The sequence below is a fragment of the Rhinopithecus bieti genome, unplaced genomic scaffold (genome assembly GCF_001698545.2).
Source record: "Rhinopithecus bieti isolate Rb0 unplaced genomic scaffold, ASM169854v2 scaffold_81031, whole genome shotgun sequence".
Classification (NCBI taxonomy): Eukaryota; Metazoa; Chordata; class Mammalia; order Primates; family Cercopithecidae; genus Rhinopithecus; species Rhinopithecus bieti.
Genome location: NW_016830217.1, coordinates 24,177 through 32,361, shown reverse-complemented (window position 1 = coordinate 32,361; position 8,185 = coordinate 24,177).

Sequence of the window (8,185 nt, the reverse complement as noted above, 5' to 3'; positions counted from 1 at the left end):
AAAAATTAGCTGGATGTGGTGGTTGTGCATGCTTGTAATCCTAACTACTTGGGAGGCTGAGGCGGGAGAATTGCTTGAGCCCAGGAGTTTGAGGCTGCAGTGAGCTATGATTACGGTGTCGCACTCTAGTCTGGGCAGCACAGTGAGACCCTAGAGAATTCTCTAAAAGAATTACAAATGAAAAAAAGCCACAACACTTCTTTTGCCTGAGGATTCTGTAAGAAGCAGTTTTTATTGTTACAGAAATAGCCACTCTGATTAAGAAACTGTAGAGAGGAGAAAGAAAATGAAAATTGAAGATTCTCTTGCCCATTGAATAAGGGTAAAGGAGATTGCATTAAAGGAACCTCAGGAGTAGTAACTTTTTTTTTTTGAGATGGAGTCTTGCTCTGTCCCCCAGGCTGGAGTGCAGTGGCGCCATCTCGGCTCACTGCAACCTCCGCCTCCCGGGTTCACGCCATTCTCCTTCCTCAGCCTGCCATGTAGCTGGGATTACAGGCACCTGCTGCCACGCCCGGTATAAATTTTTTGTATTTTTAGTAGAGACAGGGTTTCACCGTGTTAGCCAGGATGGTCTCGATCTCCTCACCTTGTGATCCACCCGTCTTGGCCTCCCAAAGTGCTGGGATTACAGGCGTGAGCCACCATACCCTGCAGGAGTAGTTAACTTTTTTGTGTCGATTTCACATACTGTTACTTCCCATCTAGAGTTACTTTTAAGTACTTGGAGGGTGGAAATCACAAAGCTTAGATGTAGAGGAAACTTCCATTAGAAGTATGTACCATGGCTGGGCATGGTACCCAGGGATTGCCCACAATCCCAGCACTTTGGGAGGCTGAAGTGGGCGGCTCATTTGAGGTCAGGATTTCAAGACCAGCCTGGCGAACATGGTGAAACCCCGTCTACTAAAAATACAGAAATTAGCCAGGCGTGGTGGCGCATTCCTGTAATCCTAGTTACTTGAGAAGCTGAGGCATGAGAATTGCCTCCAGGAAGTAGCGGTTGCAGTGAGCTGAGATCGTGCCACTGCACTCTAGCCTGGGCGACAGAGCAAGACTGTCTCAAAAAAAAAAAAAAAAAAAAAGTATGTACCATTGAAGATCAGCACTTAGATTGTGGAGACAGACCTGGCCTCAGGATCTAGGCTATCCCCTGGTTAGATGTGCGACCACAGGCTTCCTTCACCTGAGCATCATTCAGATGAGGCACTAGCAGATGCTTATTGCATTGTTTGACCTTACTTACCTTTCTCTAGAGTCAGGTAAGTACCCAGAACAGTTCATCATGGTAGGGAGGAGGAGGAAGTGGCACAGCTGATGACACAGCCCTCAGGAATCTAGCCTGAAAAGCACCTTGTGGGGTCTGGGGCAGAAGCAAGGGACAGCTACCAACTGGAATCCCAGCTGGAAAAAACTCGTTACAGGACCCAGAACCTCCAGGAAAACTCAATCCCAAACCAGGCATCACTTCAATTATACCCCCGACTGGAGTTTACAAACTGGTGGGTGGATGGTAGAAGATGGGTGCTTTTTTGTGGGGTATGCTAGACTTCAGTTACCCTCTGCACAATGGGAGAATTTGGATGCACTGGGAGGTGTGGCAGATAGACTCTCAGGTGGTCACCATGATCCCCACCTGCTGTTCACAGCCTTGTGTACTCCCTGCCCCTTGAGATGGCCTGGACCTGTGACTGCTAACCACAGTAGAGTGCCACAAAGGTGACAAGATGTTATTTTCATGGTTGCCTTATGTGAGACTGCAACATGTGTCTTACTGAAAAATTCTCTTGCTGGCTTTGAAGAAGGAAGCTGTCATGTGTGAGCTGCCCTTGGGAGAGGGTTAGGTGGCCAGGAACTGAGGGTAGCCTCTGGCTGACAGCCAACGAGAAACAAGCTCAGTCCAGCAGTCTGCAAGAAAGCAAATGCTGCCAGCAACCACACAAACTTGGAGGCTGATCACTCCCAGGTAAGCCTTCAGATGAGACCTCAGGCCTGACCAACACTGACTGCAGCCTTGCAGAGGACCAGCTAAGCTGTGCCCAGACTCCCGTCCCATAGGAACAGATGGTAAATGCATTGTGTTAAGTCTCTAAGTTTGTGGTAAGGTTGTGCAGCAATAGAGCTGCATAGACTTAATAAAGCTGGATAGACTTAATAGCTGTAGGGCCTTGGGAGGTCGCTTATGATGCTCCTTTGGGCCTTCCTGTCGCCTTTAAGTAATGCTTATTGTTTATTGCTAAAAATGACGCTTAACTCTGCTAGGCACTATTCTATGCACTTATAAAACTCATTGCATCATCTCAACAACCCTATAAGGTAAGGACTTGTTTTTTTGTTTTTTGAGACAGTCTTGCTCTGTTGCCCAGGCTGGAGTGCAGTGGCATGATCTCGGCTCACTGCAACCTCTGCCTCGTGCGTTCAAGCAGTTCTCCTGCCTCAGCCTCCGAATAGCTGTGATTACAGATGTGTGCCAGCACTTCCAGCTAATTTTTTGGATTTTTAGTAGAGACGGAGTTTCATCATGTTGGTCAGGCTGGTCTCAAATTCCTGACCTCAAGTGATCTGCCTGCCTTGGCCTCCCGAAGTACTGGGATTACAAGTGTGAGCCACCACACCTGGCCAGTAAGTACTTGTTTTAGTCTATTTGGGACTGTGACAGAATAACATAGCCTAGGTAGTTTATACACAGAAGAAATTTTTTGCTCACAGTTCTGGAGGCTGGGAAGTCCGAGGCACCAGCAGATTCGGTATCTGGTGAGGCTGTCTTTTTGCTGTAACCTCATATGGTAGAAGGGGCAATAGAGTACTCTGGGGACTTTTTTTTTTTTTTTTTTTTTTTTAAGAGAGGGAGTCTTGCTATATTGATCAGGCTGATCTCAAACTCCTGGCCTCCAGGGATCCTCCTGCCTTGGCCGCCCCAAATGCTGGAATTAAAGGCATAAGCCACCACATGGGGATGGTGCTGCCTTTTTTTTTTCCTTTTCTCTTTTTTTTTAAGACAGTTTTGCTCTTGTTGCCCAGGCTGGAGTGCAATGGCGTGATCTTGGCTCACTGCAACCTGTGTCTGTTGAGTTCAAGCATTTCTTTTGTCTTAGCTTCCTAAGTAGCTGGGACTATAGGCATATACCACCACACCCAGGTAATTTTTGTATTTTTAGTGAAGATGGTGTTTCGCCGTATTGGCCAGGCTGGTCTCGAACTCCTGACCTCGTGATCCGCCTGCCTCAGCCTCCCAAAGTGCTGGGATTACAGGCGTGAGCCACCACGCCCAGCCGGGGCTTCCTTATAAGGGCAATACTGTTTGTGAGGGCTCTACGCTTATGACATAATTACCTTCCAAAGACCTCACCTCCAAATACCATCACACTAGGGGTTAGGTTTCAATATGAATTTGGAGGTGGGGGGTTGACAGAAATGTTTATAGCAGTACTCATCCCTGTTTTGAAAATGAGAAATGCAGACAAATTATATAATTTGTTCAAAGTCACATGGTTGGTAAGTGGCAGAGCTGGGATTTGAACCCAGGCATTCTGGCTCCAGCATCCATGCTTTTAGTCAGGGTGGCTGCTGCTTTGGAGCAGCACTCCTTGCAAGGCCTTGGCACATAAGACCCACTTAATATATGAAAAGTCCCATTCCCTCCACATGGCTTACAAAAGCCGTGGCAAGTAGGAATGACAGGCCAAGGGTGGGGCTTTATTCCATTGGTGATTGAAAGCTACTGAAATGCATCATGGGCACACAGTAGGTGCTTAATAGTTGTTGATTTCTATGAGCTGGGAGTGAGAAAGATACCATGCTCTGGACTGAGTGGACTGGAGTAGGGAAAAGACCAATTTTTTTCTCACTGCAGCTTGAATGTAGACAGATACTTTTTTTTTTTTTTTTTAGCCAACCATACAAAGCCTGTAAGTAGGTAGACACTTTATTTATTTATTTATTTGTATATATATATATTTTTTAACAGACAGAACTTTGCTCTTGTTGCCCAGGCTGGAGTGCAATGGTGCAATTTTGGCTCACTGCAATCTCTGCTTCCTGGGCTCAAGCAATTCTCCTGCCTCAGCCTCCTGAGTAGCTGGGATTACAGGCTGCCTGCCACCATGTCTGGCTAATTTTTTGTATTTTTAGTAGAGATGGGGTTTCACCATGTTGACCATGGCAGGTCTCGAACTCCTGACCTCAGGTGATCTGCCTGCCTCGGCCTCCCAAATTGCTGGGATTACAGGCGTGAGCCACCGCACCCGGCCTATTTATTTTTTTTAAGACAGAGTTTCACTCTTGTTGCCCAGGCTAGAGTGCAATGGCACAGTCTCAGCTCACTGCAACCTCCACCTCCCAGGTTCAAGCGATTCTCCTGCCTCAGCCTCCCAGGTAGCTGGGATTACAGGCTCCCGCCTCCATGCCTGGCTAATTTTAGTAGAGATGGGGCTTCATCATGTTGGCCAGGCTGGTCTGAAACACCTGACCTCAGGTGATCCGCCTGCCTCAGCCTCCCAAATTGCTGGGATTACAGGCATGAGCCACCGCACCCGACCAAAATGACATGCATTTGCCATCTCAGCTTCTGTGGTCAGGAATCTGGTACAGCTCAGCTGGGTCACAGCCCTCTCACAGACTGCAGTCAAGGTGTCAGCCGAGGCCACACTGTCATCTTAAGGCCCAGCAGGGAAAGGGTTTGCTTCCAAGATCACTCATGTGGTTGCAGGTGTGATTCTGTTCCTCGTGGCTGTTGGACAGAGGTCACTCTCATTTTCTTTCCACATAGGCCTCTGCGTAGTTCACATCTTTGCAGTTGCTTCCTTGAAGCCAGCAAACGTGATTGCGGCAAGACAACAGTCATAGTTTTAATTCCAGAAACGATCCCATCCCTTGGCTGGGTCTTCTAAGTAGAAGTCACAAGTCCTGTCCACACTAAGTGGAGGGTGTGGATAGCAGGAGGCAAGGATCGTTGAGGGCCATCTTAGAAGGCTGGGTGCGGTGGCTCATGCCTGTAATTCCAGCACTTTGGGAGGCTGAGGTGGGCAGATCATGGGTCAACAGATGGAGACCAGCTTGGCCAACAGGGTGAAACCCCGTCTCTACTAAAAGTACGAAAATTAGCTGGGCATGGTGGCGTCAGCCTGTAGTCCCAGCTACTCGGGAGGCTGAGGCAGGAGAATCACTTGAACCCAGGAGGCAGAGGTTGCAGTGAGCCGAGATCATGCCACTGCACTCCAACCTGGCAACAAAGCAAGACTCCATCTCAAAACAAAAGAAGTCTACCTGTGTATTAGCTTGCTAGGGCTGCTGTAACAAGTGACCACACAATGGGTGGTTTAAACCACCTGAATGTATTCTCTCCCAGTTCTAGAGGCTGGAAGTCTGAAATCAAGATGCCAGTAGGGCTGCTCCTTCCAGAGGGTCTAGGCCAGAATCCTTGCCACTTTCAGCTTCTGGTAGCCCCAAGCATTCCTTGGTTGTTGGGAACAAGCCCCCCAAAATTTGGCCATAAACTGGCCCCAAAACTGGCCATAAACAAAATCTCTGCAGCACTGTGACATGTTTATAATGGCCATAACACCCACGCTGGAAGGTTGTAGGTTTATAGGAATGAGGGCAAGGAACACCTGGCCTGCCTAGGGCAGAAAACTGCTTAAAGGCATTCTTTTTTTTTGAGAATCGAGTCTTGCTCCCTGCCCAGGCTGATGCAGTGGCCGGATCTCAGCTCACTGCAAGCTCCGCCTGCCCGGTTCACGCCTTCTCCTGTCCAGCCCTCCCGATACTGGGACTACAGGCGCCCGCCTCGTCGCCCGCATTTTTTTTTTTGTATTTTTTAGTAGAGACGGGTTTCACAGTATTAGCCAGGATGGTCTCGATCTCCTGACCTCGTGATCCGCCCGTCTCGACCTCCCAAAGTGTTGGGATTACGATTACAGGCTTGAGCCACCGCGCCCGGCCAAAGCCATTCTTAAGCCACAAACAATAGCATGAGCAATCTGTGCCTTAAGGACATGCTCCTGCTGCAGTTAACTAGCCCAACCTATTCCTTTAATTCGGCCCATCCCTTCATTTTCCATAAGGGATACTTTTAGTTAATTTAATATCTGTAGAAACAATGCTAATGACTGACTTGCTGTTAATAAATATGTGGGTAAATCTCTGGGGCTGTCAGCTCTGTAGGCTGAGACCCCTGATTTCTCACTTCACACCTCTATATTTCTGTGTGTGTGTCTTTAAATTCCTCTAGCGCTGCTGGGTTAGGGTCTCCCTGACCGAGCTGGTCTCGGTACTTGGTGTGTGGCAGCGTCACTCCAATCTCTGCCTCCTCCCTATGTTTCCGTGTGTGTCCTCTCCTTTCCTTATTAGGATGCCCATCATTGGATTTAGGCCCCACCCTAAATCCAGGACGATATTCTCTGCAAATGTCCTATTTCCAAATAAGGTCACATTCACAGGTATTGGGGATTAAGACTTGAACATACTTTTTTGGGAGACAATTCACCCACTATGTCTACCTGCTACAAGGCCCATCAGTAAGGGATGGATTATACAGATTTAGGCACATCTGGTGGAATACTAGATCTCTGGGGAAACAATAAAAGAAGCTCTTTATATATTGATAAGGAATAAGGGATGGTCCCTAAACTCAAGGAAAGGTAGCAAGGTGCAGAACAAAGTATGTATATAATATGTTATCTTTTGCATTAAGAAAAAGGGAAGAGAGGCCAGGTGTGGTGGCACACACCTATAGTCCTAGCTACTAGGGAGGCTGAGGAAGGAGAATTGCTTGAACCTGGGAGGTGGAGGTTGCAGTGAGCTTAGATTGTGCCACTGCACTCTGGCAAGGGTGACATGTAGTGAGACCCCCTGAAACAATTGCTACGGAATAAAAGATGAAATGCTCTGATTATTGTAAATACAACATTGCATGCAGTTCGTGTAAAGACAATGCCAGGTTGGACTGCCAGAATGAGACAACAGCACATGATGTGCTTCCCCCTGCAGAGAGCCTGTGAATGGAGGTGTAGTCAGGGAGGTTTCACATCACCAAGATTCCTATCCCAGAAAAGCAGGTGTTAATAGCTCTGGGAATGGAATGCCATCCTTGTGGAGAGCCTATAAACGGACGCATGAGGGGCACCTGTTCATATGGATAAGATAGGGTTATAAATGCCCTCATCTTGCCACTTTTCTTCTAGGCCTCTTAGGGTTAAGGCATACTCCCTTCTGAGAATTTCTGGTCTAACCGGTTGTCTAGCTTCACGTCCTGTTTCTATGGATTGTTTGTAACCAGCTTTTGCTGCAACTGTTATTGCTGATTGATATCTTGCTAATCATAGGTTATGGAAAGACTGTTTCTGTCTTAAGGTTCTCTTAGGAATTACTGATGCACACACTATACTGTAAATTATTATCTCTGTATACTGTACTTCTGCATATAGATGTTATGTTAAAGAATTACTTCATCCCCATGTGACCATCTCACCTCATAATCAAATGACCCTAAATCCCTCACTAACCTACCCCTGCCCTCACTAAACTTAATAATAAATGCTGGTATATCCAGTACATTGGCGGCATCACGGGACCAGAAGATGGTAACCTCCCTGTTCCCAGCTTTCACTATCTTGTGTATGTCTATTATTTCTTGACCTGCCCATCCACCTGGGAACAAGGAAAGAGCCCCATTGCATTGTGGGCTGCTGGCCAGATCCCGCAATCATGACAGAGCAAGATTCCATCTCATAAATAAATAAATAAATAAATAAATAAATAAATAGGCCAGGATTGGAGGTCATTCCTGTAATCCCAGCACTTTGGGAGGCTGGGCGGGCAATCACCTGAGGTCAGGAGTTCTAGACCAGCCTGGCCAACATGGTGAAACCTTGTCTCTACTAAAAATACAAAAATTAGCCAGGCATGATGGCAGGCACCTGTAATCCCAGTTATTTGGGAGGCTGAGGCAGGAGAATCACTTGAACTTGGAAGGTGGAGGTTGCAGTAAGCCAAGATCATGCCATTGCACTCCAGCCTGGGTGACAAGAGCAAGACTCTAAAATATCCCTGAAAGGATTCAGAGGCAACAGCATCCCCCAGATTTTCTGGAGGGTGAGACTGGGAGACAGGAATGGAAGAGATGCCTATTTTAACTTTATAACTTTCTGTACTATTTCAATTTTTTTTTTTTTTTTTTTTTTTTTTT